The following is a 22,979-nucleotide window of genomic DNA, read 5'->3' as shown; positions in this document are numbered from 1 at the left end:
TAAATCCTCTTTAGGCTGAGCTGCCAGCCTGGAAGCCCACTCCCTCCTTTGTTAGAAATTCTAGTCACAAAAACCTACAATAAAGTGCTGCAGGCGCATCAATAAAGCATATAATGAAATCAAATGAGTCTTGTTCCTTACATTTACATGCAAAGCATATCAAAGGAGCATCCAGTTTGTCCCTGAGACCAACACAATGGATTCTTTTGTGTGGGAGCAGAGGAGATATATGAAGCTGAATTAGGAAGCAATTCCAATTAAAAGGGCTGTGTTTAAGGCTCCAAAGACAATGCAGCCTTTGCTAGACACTTAGCTATTAGACGTGTCTGGCTGCCCAGGTGGTTTTGTGGCAATTGAATGAGAGCTGGGTGGAGAGGAACGCGGCAATACCACCACAGGGTCCCAGGCTCCAGGTCACACTGCCTCCCTTCCAACTCACTCCTGGGTGACCTCAGGGCCCAACAGGGTTGCTATGAGGATAAACTGGTATAAACCATCTCGGGCAGTGCCAGGCGAATGCTAAGCCCATGTTTGCTATTATTTTTATGATTTCCCACTAGGTCCCACACAAGAGCTGGCAGGGGGGTTTCCCTGGTGGCACAGTGGTTAAGAATCCTCCTGCCAATGCAGGGGACACGGGTTTGAGCCCTGGTCCGGGAAGATCCCACATGCTGCGAAGCAACTAAGCCCATGCACCACAACTACTGAGCCTGTGCTCTAGAGCCTGTGAGCCACAACTACTGAGCCCACGTGCCTAGAGCCCATGCTCCGCAACAAGAGAAGCCACCGCGATGAGAAGCCCGCGCACCGCAGCGAAGAGTGGCCCCTGCTCACTGCACCTAGAGAAACCCCGTGCAGCAACGAAGACCCAGCACAGCCAAAAAAAAAAAAAAAAGAGCTGGCAGGGGCCGCAATCACCCAGATGACAATGAATGGGACCTTGGAAGGGCCTGCCCTTGAAGGCCACCTGCTATGTGGTGAAGGGAAAGTTGTCCGCTGGTACAAAGGCCTCTTAAACTCAGCACAATTTTCTTTCCTAGAGAAAGAGAGTCCCTTTTACTAATATTTGATAGCTCAGACATGTGCCATTTGAATTAGCTCAACTGTTTCCCACACACTTTTCATATATTGTAGCTTTAGAATCAGAGACTTGAGAGATGGCAACTTGGAGATAGATTATTGCCTGTGGCAGGTTGTCTGCAATTTTTCTCCAGAATCTTCATTCGTCTTAAATGGAAGTCACCTTCTTGAAAGCGAGTACACAGGCTGCCTCGTGCAGCTCAGATCTGAGGCTGACACATTACAACCTATTCGTGTATGCGGAGGATCACACACGTAAGGGAATCAGGGGATTTAGCCTTTGGCTGCTTCCCCCTTGCTCGTTCACCGAAGTGCCTCTGGAGTTTGCTTTAGCATAGAGGTCCCAGACATTCTTGGTTTTGTAACCTTAAGTGCCATTCTTCATCGACCTTATACAAAGGGTAACGATTTTCAATTGGGAACGTGGGTTGGGGGAAGTTTGAAGCATAAACAGAAAACTGGTGAAACTATGGAATATAAGAGAAATTAAAAACTGAAAGAAACCATGCGAGGTTCTGACAGACATGAGGTGCCTGAAGAGCCTCGTGTGCCTGGAAACAAGAGACTAGCACAGTCCCCACTACGATGAGTCACTCTACAAAGCGTAGATGCAGTTGTCGCATACAAAGCACAGAATATGTGTCTGGATGCTCATTTCGAATACGGGCTTTCTTATTTTGAAGATATAAATGGGCCTAAATCACAGTGCCTCTCACATGAGAAAGCCCCGAGGAATAACACATGAAGCTGTCACTCTTGTAATGACATTTTTAAACCAGACATGAGGAAGGGAGAGGCGTTGGAAAGAGGAGGCTACGAAAGGAGCTTTCTTTCCATTTGTAATACTGAATTTCCGTAAGAAAAAGGACCTAAAGCAATTAAGGCAACATGTAAATATTTGTTAGATCTATGTAGTGAGGCAGGTATTTGTTATGTCACTCTCTATACTTGGTTGTGTGTTTGGGGGTGGTGGGATGAACTGGGAGACTGGGATTGACGTGTCTGCGCTGCCATGCGTAAAACAGAGAGCTAGTGGGAACCTGCTGTATAGCACAGGGAGCTCAGCTCAGTGCCCTGTGGTGACCTAGATGGATGGGATGGAGGGGGAGAGGTATAAGAGGGAGGGGATATATGTATATGTATAGCTGATTCACTGTGTTGTACAACAGAAACTAACACAACATTGTAAAGCAACTATACCCCAATTAAAACAAAAGTATTGGGCTTCCCTGGTGGCGCAGTGGTTGGGAATCCACCTGCCAATGCAGGGGACATGGGTTCAATCCCTGGTCCGGGAAGATCCCACATGCTGCGGAGCAACTAAGCCCATGAGCTACAACTACTGAGCCTGAGTGCCACAACTACTGAGCCTCAGTGCCACAACTACTGAGCCTCAGTGCCACAACTACTGAAGCCCGTGTACCTAGAGCCCATGTTCCACAACAAGAGAAGCCACCGCAATAAGAAGCCTGTGCACCGCAACTAAGAGCAGCCCCCTCTTGTCGCAAATAGAGAAACCCGCGTGCAGCAACAAAGACCCAATGCATACAAAAAATAAATAAATAAATTTTAAAAAAAGGGCTTCCCTGGTGGTGCAGTGGTTGAGAGTCCGCCTGCCGATGCAGGGGACACAGGTTCGTGCCCCGGTCCGGGAAGGTCCCACATGCCGTGGAGCGGCTGGGTCCATGAGTCATGGCCGCTGAGCCTGCACATCTGGAGCCTGTGCTCCGCAAAGGGAGAGGCCACAACAGTGAGAGGCCTGCATAGCGCAAAAAAAAAAAAAAAAAAAGTATTTTGAAATATTTTAAAATAATTGTGTAGATTTCGAAGGAAAAGCAGCAGAGCTTTTGGCAACTAAAAAGAGAGGAGTCTTGACTCACAACAGCACAAGGAAAAGCAAATAAAGTAAGTGAGGAGTAGCTCAAAGCTTCCTTCGAGTGGGTTTCAGAATGACGCTGAAAGGTACAGCTTGTGCGAAGAAAAATCCACTCCCTTTGTTGCAGCCAAATCTGTTTTAAGTCAAAGGAGAAAAAAAGGGCTGGGCAGGTGGCCTGGGCAAAGGGGTGCTGCCCCTGAACTCACCAGCAGGGGCTCAACTCAAAGCGCTCTTCTTTTTTCTCTGACTTCAGTGAGGTATGAAATATAAATTTAAATAATCTAACAAATAGGCAACAACAACAAGACAATAGTTTGGGTACTAGTCAGTTTAGACAGAATGGTGATGAAATGCGAAGTAGCTTTGAAAACCCTCCTATTGCAAACATAGGCTGGCATAACCAAGAAAAGGTATCACCAGAATACAAATTCAGAATTGATCTGTTTTGTTTCCTCATGAAAAAAAAAATACCATCAAAACAAAGAGGAAAAACCCAGATAGGGTGAGTTAATTCAGTATTCAACCTAACCATGAAAGTGTCTCCCAAAGTGGGCTTACTTGCAAACGTCGAGACTAACCACTCTCCAAGGTCAAGTGGAAGGCCAGATTGCAAACGTGTTCCCTGCACAGAAGAAGGCTGTTGTGAGGAAAATGAAATCTGAAAAGCCATAACGTGTTGATTGTGAGGAATATAAGTCATAGAAAATCTTCAGTTCATTTACCTGTGATAAAAATTTCAGGGTAAGTGGCAAGATAAACATCGTGAATCCTCTTTGTTCATGAAAGAGTCCTTTGACCAGGATTTCTTTGACATAGTAAAAGAGACTGTCTCAAATCATACTTTCCCTCTCCCCAAAACTGACCATATAATAAGAAATAGTTAAGTGAAACTCCCTCCAATGTGGACCTGCACACATGTCAATTCCTAGTATCTTTTCCTTAGTCATGGCCCTAACACACATTGTAAACTGATGAAACAGGTTGCTATTTCAACCCACAATTATATTTTAACCTAATTTTCAACATATTGTGACTCTTAGAAGAGGAGACAAATTGCTGGGAGCCAAACCTCACATATGTGTTTTCAGATTGTATAGACTAAACATGACTCATCCTTCCAAAATTACCAAAGGGAACCATAGAGGCCCACTGCTGTTTTCTTTTTTTCCCCCCTAATGATAAGTAATTTAAAAGATTATATTAAAACAAACATGGAGGTTGTGTTTGTTAGGACATTTGGGGTTACAAGTAACAGAAATCAAGGATACAGGGAGACCCCAAGGTCGAGAATACATGAGGCCTCGGGAGTGGCTGACACTCATAACTGGATCACTCTGAGAAATGACTTCATCTTCTTGGAAGAAGAGCTTTCTTTGCTACTCAGTCCCCATGATGAACAGGAAATGGGCACCAATAGCTTGCAAGCTTGCAAGTTTCAAAGTACCAGCCACTCCAATTGCTGGCTTGTGCTCTCACTCCGTCCTCGTCACACACCCACTATCATCTTGGGTTCCCTCACTTAACTCCAAATGTGTAGTTTAGGGATGCTTACTGGTTCAGCTTGAACCACGTACCTGTGGCCAGCACGGCAAAGTCTCACAGCTGCTGAGGGTGAAGCCAGTAGTCCAGAGAAGAGGATGTGGCAAACGACCTATGAATTTCACTACACATATGTTACAGAGCAGAATGCTCTCATGCAAAAATATTTATTGAACACCTCCTCTGTGCTTGATACTTTCCTAGATTCTGGGGAGATGACAGTGAACAAAAAAGACAAAGCTCCTCATGCTTACATTCCACTGACGGGGAAAACGATAAGGAAATACTCAGTAAATACCTAACGTATCAGCTGGTTGTAAGTGCAGTGACCAGTGGTAATGGTGTCTGGTAACATATTTAATGACCAGCTTTCCGGAAGGTATTCGATGATTTCCATGGTGTAAATACCTTCACCACAGTCACTTTCAAGCTCCCAGTGTGATATCCCTGACCATGAAGCTGGGAGGAGATGAGCTGTAATGCACTCTTGCAGAGTAGTCCCACCACCTACAGACACAAGGGACATAAACAACCTCAGAGCACAGATGAGAGTAACACATAGTAAAAGAACTAGGAAGTTATGAGTTTTGAGGATATATTACTCTTGTTTTTAATATAATTCATTTCATTGTAAGTCGAATTATTTAATTTTTAATAATGGCTTTGTTTAATAACTGGCTCACAGAATTCCTGAAAATTTAACCACCTGCTCTCACGAGCCAGTATGAGCCAGATCCAGGACACCACTGGCAGTGAAGAAAATAAAGCCAGTTGAGGGTTGGTGTTCCAGTTACCTATTGCTGTGGAACAAACCACCTCAAAATTTAGTGGTTTGGGGGACTTCCCTGGTGGTCTAGTGGTAAAGAATCTGCCTTATAATGCAGGAGACGTGGGTTCGATCCCCAGTCAGGGAACTAAGATCTCACATGCCGTGGGGCAACTAGGCCAGCGGCGCCTCAACTACTGAGCTCACGCGCCTCAATGAGAGAGCCCACGTGCCGCAAACTACAGAGCCCACGTGCCCTGGAGCCTGAGCACCACAACTACAGAGCCCACACACCCTGGACCCCGTGTGCTACAACTAGAGAGAGAAAACCCACAAGCCACAACGCAGAGAAACATCCCGCATGCCTCAACAAAGATCCCGCGTGCTGCAACTAAGACCCGACTCAGCCAAAAATAAATAAAATAAATAATAAATAAATCTTTTTTTAAAGAAAGACTTAGTGGTTTGGAATAAGAACTGTTCTATAATATCGCATAATTTTGTGGGCCCGACATTCCCACAGGGCTCAGATGGGGAGTCCTTCTAGTCAGTGACAGCAGCTGGCAGATGGACTAGTCTTGAGGGTCCAAGATGGCCTCGCTCATGTGTCTGGGGCCTCCAGGGGGATGCCCAGAAGCCTGGGCTCAGCTGGAACTGTTGATTGAAGTGCCTATACATCGCCACTTCAGCAGGGCGGTCTCAGGTAATCAAATCCAGGACTCCCAGAGAAACTGTTCTAAGAGGCAGGAAGTGGAAACTGCCAGTCTCCTAAGGCCTGGGCCTGGAAACTGTCCCAGCACCACATCTGCCATATTCTGTTGCTCAAAGCAACCGCCGAACCCGCCTACATGTAAGTGGACAGAGACCCTGTCTCTCCACAGGAGGAGGATCAAAGAACTTGTGGCCATCTCTAATCCACTACAGAGGGAGAATGGTAGGGGCGAAGGAGCTGTGTTGTTTTTTGTGGTTTTTTTTTTTGCCGTACGCGGGCCTCTCACTGTTGTGGCCTCTCCCGTTGCGGAGCACAGGCTCCGGACGCGCAGGCTCAGCGGCCATGGCTCACGGGCCCAGCCGCTCCGCGGCATGTGGGATCTTCCCGGACCAGGGCACAAACCCGTGTCCCCTGCATCGGCAGGCGGACTCTCAACCACTGCGCCACCAGGGAAGCCCTAGCTGTGTTATTTTAAATATGGTGGTTGGGGAAGACTTTTCTACTCAGGTGAATTTTTTTCCCCCTGAAAACTGCGGCTTATGAATAAATAAAATGTGCGTACAGTTTTTGAGTCCAGCTTTGGGCAGCCAATTCTGACTGCCACACCCTCAGACCCCACGCTGCCATAAGGATATCTCAGTGGGAATGTTTGACCGTCACAAATTAGAGCAACTTCTTACTCCCCAGGTGAAAGACACCACAGTTCAAAGAACCCAGGCACCAAGCAAGGCGATGCCAGTCCGCAGCAGAACACGACTCACGCCCAGCTCTTCTACCCAGAGCTCCTATTTAAAAGTTCAGTGCTTTTTCTACAACTCCATGTTTTTTCTTATTTTTACAAAACTCTTTCTAAAATCAGTGTTAGCACATGATTTAGCATTTGACACTTTCCTATTATAAAGTACACATATTTTGCATCAATAAGAATGTAAATTCCTTAAGGAGAGACTTACTTTTACACTTCTCCAGGGCCGCTGTGTGCAACTGTGCAGTGTGTAAGCTGCCGAAGATATCTGACCAGGTTCAGGAGGGGGATGAAAGGAGCCTGCACTTCGCCTGCGAGGCTGTGTGCTGTGGGGCAGGACTGCACTGTCCCAGAGGAATGGGCATCTTTCTCCAGTACCTACAGAGGAGGGGCAAGCGGTAGCCCTGTACGTCTCTTACCAAGTGCACATTGTGTAATATAGTGCTGGGCACACCTAGAAGGATCCTGGGGTGGGGCAGGGGGATGGAAGTAGAGAGAATGGCATGTGCTGATTAACAGCATTCAGATTCCTCCAAAAGTGTCCCTTATGGACATGCTTGATTATCTTTGCTGTGTAACAAACCACCCCAAACCTAGCGGACTAAAACAGCCATTTTATTGTGCTCACAGATGCTGTGGGTCAAGGAATTAGGACAGGGCAGAGCAGGGATGAATTGTCTCCGTTTCGTGATGCCTGGGGCCTCAGCTACAAAACCCATGTGGGAGCTGGACTCATCTGGAGGCTTCATTACTCACATGTCTGGTACCAAGGCTGAAATGACTCAAAGGCCAGCCTCCACTGGCACTGTCAACAGGAGCACACGTGTGTGGCCTTTCCATGTGACTTGGGTTTCCCACAGCATGGCGACCAGCTCTAGGATAGAGCACCTCAGGAGGGATGTCCAGAAAGCAAGTCTTGTGAGAAAACCTGGAGGAAGCTGCATGGCTTTCCTGGCCTAACCTCAGAAGTCACCACCTCCATGCCACATTATTGGATGCAAGCATGTCACTGTGGCCGGTTCCATTCAAGGGCAGGGACAGAAGCCTCTGCCTCTTGACAGTAGCACTGCAGACGAGCACGTGGGATGAGGGATGTCGTCACAACCATCTTTGGAAAATGCAACCTGCCACAGGGCACATCTCGTCAACAACCCAGTACCACAAAAGAAAGAGAGCAGTAATTGAGGGATTAAGCCTCCTAGACGCCCCCCAAGATGCTCATGGTGAAGGGCCCTCTGGGGCAGGGTGCAGAGGTACTGCTTTCTGAGGCCAGCACCTGAGTCTTCAAAAGCCCCTCTCTTTTAAATCCGCCGTCAGGAAGTAAGCTCAGCACAGGCAATGTGGGCAGCTGCACAAATGCCCCAGCTGCTTTTCGCCCTTGAGCTTGGTAGTTATGCCACCAGGAAATTCCACAGACGAGGCTGACAGGTTGAGGGTTTGCCTCTTTTTCAATCTGTGGGCCACCAACTAACTGTCAAAGTTACCAGGGCTCAGGCCAGAGCCAGATGTTCTTAACAGATGTGGAAAGTAGGCAGTTCCCTTATTACATCTTTTTAAGTTGTCCGATGCTGTAAGTTGCCTTTTTAGTCTAATGCAGGGTTGGACATCTCTGGCAAAGCAACTGTAGCCATTTCCTCTATTTTAGTCCACATGAAGTAACCCAGCCATGATCTCAAACCTTTTTTCTTTTTAACTAATTGGGTGGCCTTCTGCAGCTGGGCTATGGAAACCAAGGGAAGTTTCAAATTGAAGACATATATATATATATAAAGTTGTGAAATGCATTCCTCCATCCCACCCCTTGCCACTACCCCTCTCCATTAATAAAGACATACTTATCTGGCTTATGTAAGAATGCAAGGAGAAGTCACCAGACATAATTGCAAGTACGTCATAGTGATCTCTTTCTACCTCTATCCCATCGACTCTACCTGGACTTCATACCTGGAAGATTTGGGGGAAAGCATAGTAAAGCTACCATTTAGCTACAGAGTATCACCAAATAATAAATACCAAGTCCACCCTCCCCCCTCCTTTCCTCTGACCTGGCTTTTCTCCAGTTGTGTTGTCTGCAAAATGAGCTGTCACCAGATCAGGCCTCATCGGATCAGAAATGGGAGGGAGCTGCACACCCACAAAAGAAATGCCCCCCGTGAACACAGGATTTCTTTCCTCTATCAAGAGTTATTTAAGTGCATATAAGCAAACTGCTTTTATTATTCAACTTAAACATAAAATGCCACTGTTTAAAGTCTGCATTTAGCATTGCGCACCAACATCTGTTACAATGAGAAAATGCACTAATCCATCCCATTTCCCATGCCCCCATCACCACCACCCCGCACCCGCCAATACGACAATGTACATTTAGGGTTACAAAGTGCTAAGACCGAAACCAGGTATGTGTAGGAGAAGAAATACTTATGAGAAGACATGAGAGTGACAATCAGATATTTGTAAGGAATGAGAATGAGGCCTTTGTAGAGCTTTGTTGAGCCCTGGCCTGTGCTGAGCCCCATGCTGGGAGAGTTCTAGGTGAGAGAGCTGACAGAACCCACTCGTGACTCTCAGTGGGCCCCAACTAGGCCTGTAGCGCTGAGAGTGAGCTTAGGCCTTAGGACTCAGTAAGAAATAAAACATGGAAGTAACTACGTTTTGTGACTAACACAGAGACTCCAATCCCTGGTGACAAGGTGACCCCAGAGTGTCAAAGCATTCCTCCCACCCCCGAGCCTGAAAAGATGCAAAAGGCAACAAGCCAAGGCTCTGGGCTCTTCTGACCTGGCAAGTTCCTCCAGGGCTGGCGAATCCACTGAACTTCACATCCACTTCAATCCATTAGAAACAGAGGCACAGAGCAGCCTGCTTGATATCTGCTTGTATCTGTGACCATGTGTAATGGCTGACTTTGTGTATCAATCTCGCTGGGTCACGGCACTCAGTCAAACACCAGTCTAGAGGTTGCTGTCAAGGCATTTTTTAGATGTGATTAACATTTAACCCAGTAGACTTTGAGTAAGGCAGACTAGCCTCCATAATGTGGGTGGGTCTCATCCAATTAGATGAAGCCTTAGGAGAGGAGACTGAGGTCCCCCAAGAAAAAAGGATTCTGCCAGCAGACTGTCTTTGGACTCAAGCTGCAACATCAGCTCCTCCCTGGATCTCCAGCTGGGCCTCCGTGCAGATTTCAGACTTGTCCTCTTCCACAGTCAAACAGCTCCTCCCTGGATCTCCAGCTGGGCCTCCATGCAGATTTCAGACTTGTCCTCTTCCACAGTCAAATGGGCCAATTCCTTAAAATGAATCCTATTGGTTCTTTTCTCTGGAGAACACTGACTCTACACTATGTCTATACGCTCTGCACTGCCTACTGCTTGATTCACTCGTGTAGTGGGGACTGCAAGTTGCCTGTCTTATATCCATTCTTCTCTTCTTTCTTGGTGTCAGAAACCTACTTTTATTTAGGATGGTAATGTTCTAGCTAAAAGACTACATTTCCCAGTTTGCCTTATAGCCAAGGATGGCCCCGTGACTTAGCTCTGTCCAATGACAGGTAAGCGAGCATTGTTGACTACGATTTACAGAAAATCTTCTTAAAAGAAGAAAGGTTGTTGGCATGCACCCTCTCTCCCTTTTTGGGTTTTCTGTCTGGAACTCTGATGGTGGTTTGAACTCAGTGGCCATCTTGAACCATGAAACCGTGCACTAAAAATAGCAGAGCAGAAAAGTACCAGCTCTAGACTGCCTACTCCCTTTTACTTGAAGGAAAACTAAAATTCTACCTTTTAAAATGGATGGAAGTTACAGGATGCAGATTTCAGTTCAATATAAGGAAGGCTCTTCTGAAAGGGGGTTGCTCAATAACAGAGTAACTTGCATTATGAGGCAGTGAATAGCCTGTCATGGGAAGTATGTAATTAAAGGCTGGATATCCACCTATCAAGGATGCTGGTTTATGGTTTATTTATAGTCTGTTAGTCTATGTATGTGTTTTGACAGAATTAAGAACTCCACTTTAGGAATTTTAAAAAGAAAGGAAAGGGTAAATATTCATACTTGTACTATCTAGTTCTTAATTTAGGTAGTGGGATTGAGGGTCTCCATTTTATCACTGTGCTTCTTCCCTTATGTGTATGTTTCCCATGTTTTAAAATATATATTAGATATAACATGATGATTTTTTTAATGTTACTTCTTTTTTAAAAATATTTATTATTTCTTTATTTTGGCTGTGCCGGGCCTTAGTTGCGACATGCGGACTCTTATTTGCGGCATGCGTGTGGGATCTAGTTCCCTGACCAGGAATCGAACCCGGGCCCCCTGCATTGGGAGCGCAGAGTCTTACCCACCGGACCACCAAAGAAGTCCCTACATGATGATTTTTATTAGAGAGAAGTTAAGGAGGCAACTTTGGGTGTTGTACCCAAAGGGAGCCACAGCCAGTGCCCATTCACTATTCTCCCTTCTCTGGGGCGAGCTTGGAGACTCTGTGGTCTGGGCACTCCTCCTTCTGGGAGGGCGTGATGAAAGCATATCAGTTAGGGCTCCCGGACCATGACCAACTGAGCTGGCCACCTGCGTCTCACCGGTTCCCGGGCGGTTTGGAGCAGTAGAGCTGGGTCTCAGGGCACTACCTGAAGAATATGAACGTGATGGTAACAGAGGCAGCCTGGGTCTGTGTCCAGAGTTCACATCTTTTTAGTGTCCCTATCTTCTCTCCACCCCTGTTATAGCCCCCTCTTCTAACTTTTCATTCATTCCTCTTCTCTGAGACTTCACCTTTAAAGCAGAAAGCTTATTTCTCATTGACTTTTTCTATTTTTAAGTGTTTTTTTTTTTTTCTGGTTTGGTTTTTTGTAAATTTATTTTATTTTTGGCTGCGTTGGGTCTTCGTTGCTGCACACAGGCTTTCTCTGTTGTGGTGAGCAGGGGCTACTCTTCATTGTAGTGCGCAGGCTTTGCAGTGGCTTCTCTTGTTGCGGAGCACAGGCTCTAGGCGCACAGGCTTCAGTAGTTGTGGCATGTGGGCTCAGTAGTTGTGGCTCACGGGCTCTAGAATGCAGGCTTAGTAGTTGTGGTGCACGGGCTTAGTTGCTCCATGGCATGTGGGATCTTCCCGGACCAGGGATCAAACCAGTGTCCCCTGCATTGGCAGGCGGATTCTTAACCACTGCACCACCAGGGAAGCCCGACTTATTTCTTTTTAAAATTCAGTAAGAGTTGTGAGGGAGCCTGAACTGATGTTCAATTGCTGCATCTTATTCTGGGAACATGGGAAAAATTAATAAAGCAAGACACTCCTCTGGCCAGATGGATTTGACCAAAACAAGGTTTTTTGAGGGGTTTTTTTTACATTCTGAGACAAAATGTACTTTAAACTTGAACACCAAAAGTGTCAGAATGGCTTCTCTTTTAATTTTCCACGGTGAGAAAAACTCAACAACACTAAATGGAAAAAATTCCTACAGACAGGCTGATACCCACAGAGACTTCGCATTCCAGTCCTTTGGTTAGATAACACAAAAAGAATATTAGGAAAGTTCCTATAAAAAGACAGATTGCTGAGTTGGGAAGGAAGCTGCATATATGATCTTCTCTCACTGATATCCCAAGAAGGTTTTTCTGTTGAATTAGTGAGAGTTCTTGATTACGAACTATAGAAACTGACCTCAGAAAAGGAACTTATTGGAAAGGTATCTGGTGACGCACAGGATAATTTAGAAGGCTGGAGAATCGGCCTAGGAAAATGGCCATAACTCAAGGTGGCCAGTAGGACCCCAAGTCAAAGCCACATCATCACTGGAACAGATTCTGAGGTTACCCCTGCTGGCTCTGCAGCCCCAGTCACCAGCCTCTGGACTCTGGATGCCACCAGCATGAACTTTAAATGGTTCTGTATGTTCACATCACCAGTTCAGGATTTAACGACTTGAGAAGGTGCATCTGATCGCTAAGTGACCAAGTGTCTGCACCCTAGTCTCAAGGGGGTTGGCGGAGAGAAATTTGACCCTTTGTCTTATTATCATTAAGTTATAAGAATTTTTTGTATATACTGAGTATAAGTACTTTGTATACGTATTAGAATATCCAAGATGGCTCTTCACCATGTCATGTCTGCTAATGCTGGAATATCCAAGACGGCTTCTTCATTCACATGTCTGGAACCCAAGCTGGGAAGGCTGGAACAGCTGGGACTGGACAGGTGTCTCTCTCTTCATGCCCTCTCCATTGTGGCTAATAGCTTAGGCTTCCTCACAGCATGGTGATTTCAGATTACTTGGTCCTTCTTTTACATGCTGGTTGGATTCACCTAGAGTAAATGTTCCAGGAGACCAAGGCATAAGCTATAAGGCTTCTTAGGATCTAGCCTTGGGAGTCAAAGAACACTACTTCTGCTGCATTCTATGGGTCAAAATTCAAGGTGAAGAGAAGTAGACATCACCTCTCAATAGAAGATATAGCAAAGAATTTGTGCCCATCAAATCTCCCAGACCTGGTATAATTAGAGATCTCTACATTAGTGTAAGCTACCAACTTATTCTCAATTGCTCAAACTCACTGAAATCATTAAATAACACTTATTAGCAAAAATGATAGATTTTAAAGTGCTTACATATATTTTATCTTATGAACCCTCACAAGAACCTTTTGAGTTAAGCAGGTAGATATTAATATCCTCATCTTAATGACACTACTGAAGCCCAGTGATACTTGTGCTTTGTTCAACAGAAAAAAATCAGAACTAGAACCAAAGATCTTTGGCTTGTAGTGCAGTGTTTTCTCTTCTATGTCATGCTGTTTCTGCTTAGGTATACAAATCCTCCTAATTCAATAAGCCCCCTCTTTCCTAGGAAATCTAGGTTTGTGGTAGTCCCCAGTTACTAATGAATTATTTATTCATAAATTATCAGGTAGGAAGAGCTGTCTATTTAAAAAATTAGGTACTATTCAGTTAAATCTTATAAGAACCAGAAGTTCTGTGGTTGTAAGGAATGAGAATGATGAGTTGACTTAAAACTGTACCTCTGTTTAATAGCATTATCATACATATGATTAAAAAATAAAGAAGCCAAAATTTTTACAGATACAGAAAGAAATAACAAAACAAACAAACAACAAAAACTAAAATAAAATTAAAAAAAGAAAGAAAGAACAGTCCATTGTAAGTGAGAAAAGCAAGTTGCAAAGCATTATGTGAATACACACACACACAAGCACGTATACATACACATACACATATATTTTTTCACACATACATTTGCTAGTACATGCACAAAAAGTCATCTAAAAGGTTATGCTAATAGTGTTATATCTTAAGGATTCTAGACTGAATTTGAGTATATGTTATTCTTCAAATAATAATTTAAAAGATTTTTAATCTTTTCAATCCTTTCAGAAATACATGATAATTATCTGATTTAAGTATCTTCACAATTTTCTAGTCATAAGTAGGGTACCAGTATAAACAAATGCACAAACAAGCAAAACTACAGATGATATCATATTTAGGGCAGAAATTCTATATTTGTTAATTCATCCCCCAAACAGAAGTTAGTGAGAAAGTGTCTTTTCAGTACTCAGCATTGGGAAATGTGTTTTTAAACAAAACAATACAAAAATATTCTTTGAGCTAAACATAATCAGCTTTCAGAAACTCACTGGTTTGGAGCACAAAAGAGATAGGCATTTCTTTCCAAACCAAGAAGTGATCGTTTTTCACAGATCTCAAAGGACAAATAAACAATCAAAGAAACAGCCAGCCAACTTGGACAAATGTAGACCTGCACACATATTAAACCTCACCTAAAAAGCATTCCAGTTTACATTAAATTATTTAGAAATTCCACACCAAAATGTGGCCCTACTATGTCATAAACCAGGCAAAGGAGAACCTAGGAAATTGGCAAAGCTAGCTGGGCTAAAATAGAGTGAAAACTTCTTTCCTATATGTCTTCAATTTGGGAATAAAGTAGAGGTCAAAGAGACAAAGGCCAGGGTCTGGATAGGAATGCCATCTGTGGGACAGGTGCTCCAGATAGAAGCAAAGTGGATCAAGCCAGAAGGGGTGAGTGGCCAGGATTGAGAGAGTCTGTGGGGAGACACCAAACACAAACCTGGTTAGAAGGACAGTGATAATGACCTGTCATTTGTTGAGGGACAGCCATGCTAGACCCTTTTCATATGCTATTCACAGCTCACATTCTCCTTACAAACAGGGTCTTAGCTTTTTCAGATGACAACGCAGACTTAGAAGGGTTACAGGGCATGCCCAAAGCCACAGTGCTAGTAAGTGACAGAACCAGAATTCAGGTCCAGATCCTTCTCACCTCAAAGTCTACATTCTTTCCAACAGGCTAAACTGTGGAAATCTAAAGGACTCAAGAGAAGTATATGAGAATAGTAAAGTCAGGGACCATAAGACTCAGAGGCGTGGGTCAAGGGGCCAGTTCCATCAGGTCTCCCTATTCTGGATCTCTCCTAGAAACACAGGCTATTCTGCTGTATTCCTTTCATATACCATCTGGATACATGCTGTCTAGTGGGTGCATCATCTTCACAGAGCCATGGGGCAGATAAAGTGAAATAAATGTGATGGTTCCAAAGGCAGCCAGGTAGCTCTGCCAAGTGTCAGGTTGGATGTAAACAGTAGAGAGAAATGGAAGAGAGAGGGTGCCAGAGTCAGTGACTGAATAATCAAGCATTAGCTCCAGGCTCTGTCCAGATGCTCATGAGGCTCCCTTTCCCAAGAGGAGGATCACTCAGAACGATGTAATGAGAAACTGTGGAGGCTGACCAAGCAGGAAAACCAAGTGAGAAATGCGTTTTGAGAATATCGTTAGAGTATCAAGTGCAAAAGAAGGATAAACTAGAGAACAACCGAGATAAAGCGGGGACTTGGGAGGGGAGATTTGGGTACTTTGGGGGTGCAAGTCAAATGACAGTGACCTAAGGCAGGAGTGGAAGTGCTGAAATAAGTCTGACTTTGTCAAGAAGCATGATCATCAGGGACTTCCCTGGAGGCGCAGTGGTTAAGAATCCGCCTGCCAATGCAGGGGACACGAGTTCGAGCCCTGGTCTGGGAAGATCCCACATGCCGCGGAGTAATTAAGCCCTTGCGCCACAACTACTGAGCCTGCGCTCTGGAGCCTGCGAGCCACAACTACTGAGCCCATGCACCACAACTGCTGAGGCCTGAGCACCTGGAGCCCGTGCTCCGCAACAGGAGAAGCCACCGCAATGAGAAGCCCGCGCACCACAAAGAAGAGTAGCCCTCGCTCGACACAACTAGAGAAAGCTCGCACGCAGCAACGAAGACCCAACGCAGCCAAAAATAAATAAATAAATATATTAAAAAAAAAAAGAAGCATGATCATCAGAAGTAGACGGTGAGCGAGTCAGAGGCAGGGCATCAGTCTTGGATTAGAGAAATTGCAAAAGGAGTTATAGGTGAGGGAAGAGGGAGGAAGAGATGATTCAAAGATGTAAGACAGAGGAATCAGTTGGTGGAGTGTGGTTCCAGATGAGTGGGGAGGGGTAGGATTCTGTACACTGATAGAATTTTTCCTTAAAGGGGGTTGGTGAGGGAGGGAAGTAAGACTGATGATAAAGCAGACATTTGAAGGGATTTTTAAGTATTTCTCACAAGTGGTAAATAGACTCAGTTTTTTACTATTCCAACACCATGAAGGACAGACTTGATTCAGCAAGAAAAAGGAACAGAATAGCAGACGTGAGTTCAAGTTCCTAGCTTTGCTTCTTACTATCTCTGTGACCCTGGACAAAAATTCTGAGCTTTGCTTTGCTCACGTTTAAATTAGGGTGATTATACGTGTCTTGACTCCAGTGGTATCCTGGAGCCAGATTGCATCAACTCTCCCAAGCTGACTGTTAAATATCCAAAAATTCAGACTTGTTAAGTCATTGGTAGTTTGGAACTGGCCACGGTGTGAGCATTTACACCATGGAAATAGGCAGATGTTACAAAGCAAGTCTTCCCTCTTCCTTCCCAGGGCTTGCCACTGCCTGCTTCCCTTATAATATTGTCAGGCTGAAATGAGACACTGGCTGTGGAAACCCTTTGCAAATAACCAAGCCCTATATAATAGAAAGAGTTTTTATTATTAATATTAACAGGTGTGGTAGCATGACTTTTTCACATATTAGAGTTTTATCTTCCATCACCTGCCCACCATTCCTAACAGGTGGTCTTTTGTATTTCCTTTTCTTAGCAATATTTGCAGGGCAGAAGGCAAAGATGATTGAAAGCAATGGCTCTTCCAGTCTTATTTAAAGGACTATACTTGCCAAAGAGATAGTGTTAAGAGTAGGAAGGAAAATGGGAATATCAAAAAGGCTTCAAGGGGAGATTCAGAATAAGAGGTTCCCAATGGTCTGAGAAGGGGAGAGGTCAGTGGATTTTACAGGAAGTTGAAGTGGCTGTGGACTGGATGCCTAACAACCTCCTGAGAGGCACGAGACCTCAGGAAATGGCTGCAGAGTGGATCTGAAAAACCTACCCGGGCAGGCAGCTTCTTAGACTCAACGCAGTATCCACGTGCATAAGACCACAGTCAACCACACTTGGATTCGGGATATATAAGACAGGAAATCCTGCCAGCAGGGCAGCAGCAGTGTTCCTTTTCCCCAGGAGTGATCCATGCAGCAACCCACATAGCCATCACGGGCTCTTTTCTTCGGCTTCCCAGGGTTCCAGTACAAGAGAATGAGACCACATGAGGTAGGTGTGGGATCCCCGCCCCCATCTAGACCCTCGTGCTGTACAGGAGCCAATATCTTAAACAGGCATAGCTGCCCAGTGCCCTCAAGGGACTTGCCCAGTTTCAAGAGTCACTGCTTTCAGGTAAGCCCAAAGCTATGCTTCCCCTCAGGTTCTTAGTTCCCCCAGGGCAGATACAATTCACCACAAAGGGCCATTTTTGCCACAAGTTACTATACCTAGAAATAACACAGCTGCCACAGTACCTTTCTCAGGTTTTCGGAGGAAACAGAGAAAGTTAACAGAAAGTAAAAACCTCAAGTTGAAAGGGAAAGAGTGTTTTAAAACAGTTTACCAACGGTGGGCCCAAGGAGGCAGGACCCCAGGCACAGGGACCCCCAGCCTCACCAGTGACGCCTGTGTCCCAAATGTGGCCCAGAGGCAGAGACCCTGGACATAAAACATAAAGGTCATCCTGCTGCTGATTAAACAGAAGTCTTGTCTCCCAGACCCTGACTATTCCATCCACTGTTAAATCAACTCTCATAAAAATTATAGTAAAAAAATCCCGTTGACCTCTCCCTCTACCTCAGGTTACAACTGCAGTAAGAATTTATTCATATCACTCTTGAGAGTGAACCAGTTAACATTTGCAGAGTGCACAAAAGATGAAAGATACATTAATAACAGTACCAAGCATGCACTGGGGACTGCTCATCCTCTGGGCACTTAGCAATCACAAATCATTCAACCGCTGTTTGCAAAGTATTATCCGTCCATTCCTAGTGCAAACAACCTCCAATTTATAAGGGAATTCTAATCCTAAACTATCTTGTCATTTAAAAACATTACTCTTCAAGACCTGGCATTATGCTGAGTTGTTCTTTTAAAGGATTAATGAGAATCCTCGTAGTTTGAAATAACTAAATGCAAGAACCACTCCTAATAAGTATTGTGTAAAGAACTTATTCTTTTTAGAAAAAAATATTTTAATTATAGAAGTAACACATTAGTACAGACTCATTATAAGAAAAATCCAAACAATACATTTAAAGTAAAAGTCTTCCTGGCCCTCTTCCCACCACGCTTCCCTCGTTGGAGATGACCAGGATATCAGTTTGTGGTACATCCTTCCTTCCCTTTTGCTCTACATTTATAGTTAATTTTTTAAATTATAAATGGCTCTCAGTAAAACTATTACAGTGTATGGTTTAGTCAGAGATTCCTTGTCTCCTCTTTTTATAAGGGCTCTAATCCCATCACAAGGTCCCCACTTCATGTCCTAATCTAACCCTAATCACCTCCCCAAAACCCCACCATTTCCTAATACCATCCCCGAGGGGATTAGGATTCAACATACGAATTATGCAGTCCATAACAGTGTAGGTTCCATATTTCCCTGGAAGACATTAGATATACAGAGAGCCCTTCAGAAAGTTTATCATCCCCTTCCACCATGTGAGGATACGAGAACTCTGCAACCAGGAGAGGGACCTTACCTGACTATGCCGGCACCCTGATCTTAGACTTCCAGCCTCCAGAACTAGAAGAAATACATTTCTGCTGGCTATTAAAAAAAAAAAAAAAAAGTTTATCATCAGGAAATGTTAATAGTTTCAAAATTAGCTACACACATGTTAGGGGAACCAAGAACTTGTTGCTTTTCCCTTAAGAAACAAGAGATGTCTACAGAATAGGAGAGGAACGTGATCTAGCAGCTTCACTCTATAAACATTCCTAGCATCCAGCATCCCTGAGCAGTTCCAGCGCCCCAGAACCCTCCTGTGACAAGTCTGAAGAGAGCTAGCATTTCCAAGCCATGCAGTTCAGGCTCCAGAGCGTACAGAATGATGCACTCAGCTAAGTAGCTGCTGCGGGCACTGCTCCCCGGGCCCACCCTCTCCCCCTCTGAAGTTTCCATTACCCACGGGCTTTGATCTGGTAAACAGATCTGAGTCCAATCACATGGCAAAGGTTGCCTTTCTCTCACTCTCCTCTCTGTGCCTGGGAGAAATGAACAATTAACAAACAGAAAGTGTTCTGTGAAAGTTCATTATTTTGTACCTGATTTGAGAAGACTGAAAAACGGCCCTTTCAAACAGTCTCTTTTGCCAATTTCCTCCCTTCCTTTCCCCCAGAACCTAAGCCCTGGGATTCTCCCTAGGGATTTTATAGAAACCAGCCCATCTGGAATATTCTGCTGACAGAAAGTCAGTAATTGATGCCAGCCGGAGAAAGCACAACTTCTGCAACTGCTTTAATTCCAGAAAAGTCTTGCCTCCCTTGCAGTGTTCACTTCAGCCAGGCTTTGCCTCATCTGGCTGTGTAGCCTCAAGTACCTGAGAAAGTCTCCAGAACCCAGTGCCCAGTGGATGCTTGTCAAACTGAATTAATTGCATTGAAGTCATTTGATCTCTCTGGATCTCGTTTGAAAATGGGAATAACCATACATACTTCACAGTGTAAAGATTTATTTAATCATATGGTTTGGCTTCTCAAAAAATTCTGTTGGGTCCCTATTCCCTAAAGGATAAATGGGGTGCAGTTTCTTGCGGTTAAATGAGAGGCTTGGAGCTTACTAGATGAGTGCTGTTGAGTGGGTTATTTCATCTCTCTGAGTTTGTTTCTTCATTTGTAAAAATAGCAAAATAATATCTACTTTAGAGTGTTATTGTGAATACTAAATGAGAAGACATGGGAAAGTCATGACACAAGCATTGTCCATGGTAAGTGTTCTATAAATGCTAACTATTATTCTTATGTGCATAATCTGTACATTGTGGGCACATGACCAAAATCAATAAATGGTAAGTGGATAAACAAATGAGAGAACACAGCTGTATCAGTTAGGAAAGTGTTGGGCTGCATGTGATAGAAACCCTGCTATAGCGACTAAACCAAGTAGCTGGTTATTTCTCTCATGTAATACGAAGTCCAGAGGCAGGCAACCCAGAGCTGACAGAACTGCTCAAAGAAGTCGTAAGGGACCCAGGCCCTTTCTTAGCACATGGTCCTCATCCTCAGATGTGCTGTGTTCCATTCAGGAAAACGTGGGGAAGGGTTTCAGTTGCCTCATCTGTAAAATGGGAATAGGCTCACTGCCTTCCCAGTGAGCCATTCCATGATTCACCAACCAACTAAGTATCGAATAAACACTGCTCATCTGGGGAAAAGGCTTTTGTGGCTAGATTGTTTCATGTCCCAGAAATAAGCCATGTGGGTCTCAATTCCACTCACACTCATTGTTCATAATGAGAATTCTGAAAATATTTGGCAACGTGAAGAAAAGTTTATAAAAATGTTAAATACAAAAGGAAGGCTCTAACAGTTGGTCTAGGTACCAACAAGGAAAATTCTAAGATATATTAAGTGAATAAAAGGAAGTCACAGACAACACTTGTAGATGATGTCATTTTTGAAAAAAACCCCAAAATTATAACAAAACAAAAACTGGTTGGAGAGAGGTAATAAAGACTTTCCCTGTTAGCTCTATAGAATTCTAGTTTTACATTTTTACAGCACATATATATTTATATATTACTTATCTAATAAAATTAATCTAAATTAATGATTTTAATTATGCAATAATGTAATTATATAAAATTATGTATGCATAGGGTAAAGCTTGGAGAGGATTCTAGGAAAATGAAAGTGGTAGCTGTGTCAGGCAGGTGAAATTATAGAAGAATTCCTTATTTGTGTTATTATTGATATGTTTCATGTACAATAAATATGATTTTCCCCCCACAAGTTGTTCACATGAGGCATAGGTAGATTTCTATAACAACCCAAGTGGGGCATTTTTTAAAAGGTAACTGTGGGTTTTGCTGATTGTGAGATCAGACCAGTGCAGCCTCAGCTGCGAGCAAAGTTTAGCAGAGATTATCTGAGATGCTTGAAACCAAATTATTTTACCTGAACTTGGTGAAAAAAGCTGTCTCTTCAGTTTCATTTTTTTTCTTTTACCTCTAGCACCAAAAGCCAAAACACAGGACAAGAACTAGGATGGCCACTACCTCCTCTCTCCCTGAGATCCTGTCCACGCTGTGCGCAGATCGCAGAGCTAAGCTGGTCATTACTGCCTGGCAAGGAGGGTAGTCTAGGGAGGATGGAGCCTGCTGGACAGGGTACTTCGCACTGCCCTGCAACTCTGCCATACCATTTCCAAATGGAAGGCCATTACCTGGATCATTAACCTTAACTCCTATATAAACCTAGTCACTCAAAGCAGCTCAATATAAAGCAGTTGTTGTGGGAAGGCTCCAAGTAGGGTATAGAAATGCTGGTCAGGAGGTCCCTGCTAGAACATTCAAAACCAGCTACCGCTCAATGACTAGGTGCCCAGCACTGGACTGTCCACTTACACTCAGGATCTCAGCTCATCCTCTTGGTGACATTGCAAGGTAGACAGCACACACACACACACACACACACGCACACACACACTCCCCATTTCATAGAAAGTCTAAATGACTTACTCACTCAAGACCACGTAGCCCATCGAATGAAACAGCTGTAATTCAAACCCACCAATTTTGAGGACTATAAAATCCATACTTTTAACTGGTTCAACATTTTTCACATGCATCTGCACTTGAGCAGAGTTTTGGTCCTTTGAAACAAAAAACCAATGCAAATTTGAGGAGCATGTCTTCAATGTCGGGCACAGGGGTGGGGGGGGCAGGAAACAAAAGTTCTCTGAACACACTCAATGCTGCAAACAGATTCCATGAAAAGGTAGCCAGGCTTAATTCCACCCTAGTGTGTACAGCACGGCCTTTAGGCAGTTGGGTGTGTTTTCCCCCCAAGCAATATATCACCTGAGCCACAGTAGCCTGTAATGTATGGCTTTAATATATTACCAAGGGAAAATGTTCCAATGATTTACTGGGGTACAACATTATTGGTATTATGAGGCAGCATTAATCAAAGCTATGGAGTTGGCTTCTGAAAACCATTAGGTAAATCCCAAGCTCTAAACTTAATGTATTCATCTTGGACCACATTCTGGAAGGAATGAGAAGATCTCACTAGTTTTGCTTTAAATCTGCCTTCCCATTGGTAAAATTAATGTGTTTGTGTGTGTGTGTGTGTGTGTGTGTGTGTGTACAAGTTACTTGAAATTTTTAAGGTGCATTTTAAGATGAACAATTGTTAAAACGTCTCTCTACCATGAGTCTCCCTGAAGGAAGAAAGCCCAGTCCCCTAGTTATACATTCTGAGGAGACAGGCCTGCCCTGAATTTCCCGTTTAGTTGCCAAACACAACAACCAAAATATAAAACCAGAAGTCATTCACTTTTTAAAAACAGTTTAACATCGCTTGTTGGAGGGATAGTTTATAAATACAAAGATCCTAAAAAGCAAACTCTGATGAAGGAAGTTATAGAATGGGGAACCACGGACATCAGATGAAGAACAGGGTTAAGGGTACATGCTCTGTTTCTCCTCTGTGAACAATATCTCCTACTATCTCCTTATGGTCTATACCCTGCTTAACACACACACACACACACACACACACACACACACACACACACACACA

General features: G+C 44.0%; 1 long non-coding RNA gene across 1 annotated transcript in view; it reads right to left on the bottom strand.

The window, feature by feature from the left end:
* The window catches only part of LOC113622810 (uncharacterized), a 53,820-nt gene that overhangs the window by 17,173 nt on the left and 13,668 nt on the right, over positions 1–22,979 (bottom strand). Inside the window, exons 3-7 of the long non-coding RNA XR_003433667.1 lie at positions 18,935–19,439; positions 8,764–8,842; positions 7,475–8,662; positions 6,927–7,096; positions 4,794–5,002 (exon numbers count right to left, since the gene is read on the bottom strand). This is a non-coding gene — a long non-coding RNA (uncharacterized LOC113622810). The remainder of the gene's footprint in view (positions 1–4,793; positions 5,003–6,926; positions 7,097–7,474; positions 8,663–8,763; positions 8,843–18,934; positions 19,440–22,979) is intronic.

Source organism: Aethalodelphis obliquidens, unplaced genomic scaffold (genome assembly GCF_003676395.1).
Source record: "Aethalodelphis obliquidens isolate GAN/ISIS:26980383/991018 unplaced genomic scaffold, ASM367639v1 scaffold10, whole genome shotgun sequence".
In the NCBI taxonomy this organism is placed as follows: Eukaryota; Metazoa; Chordata; class Mammalia; order Artiodactyla; family Delphinidae; genus Aethalodelphis; species Aethalodelphis obliquidens.
This window is presented reverse-complemented; position numbering and strand designations above follow the sequence as displayed.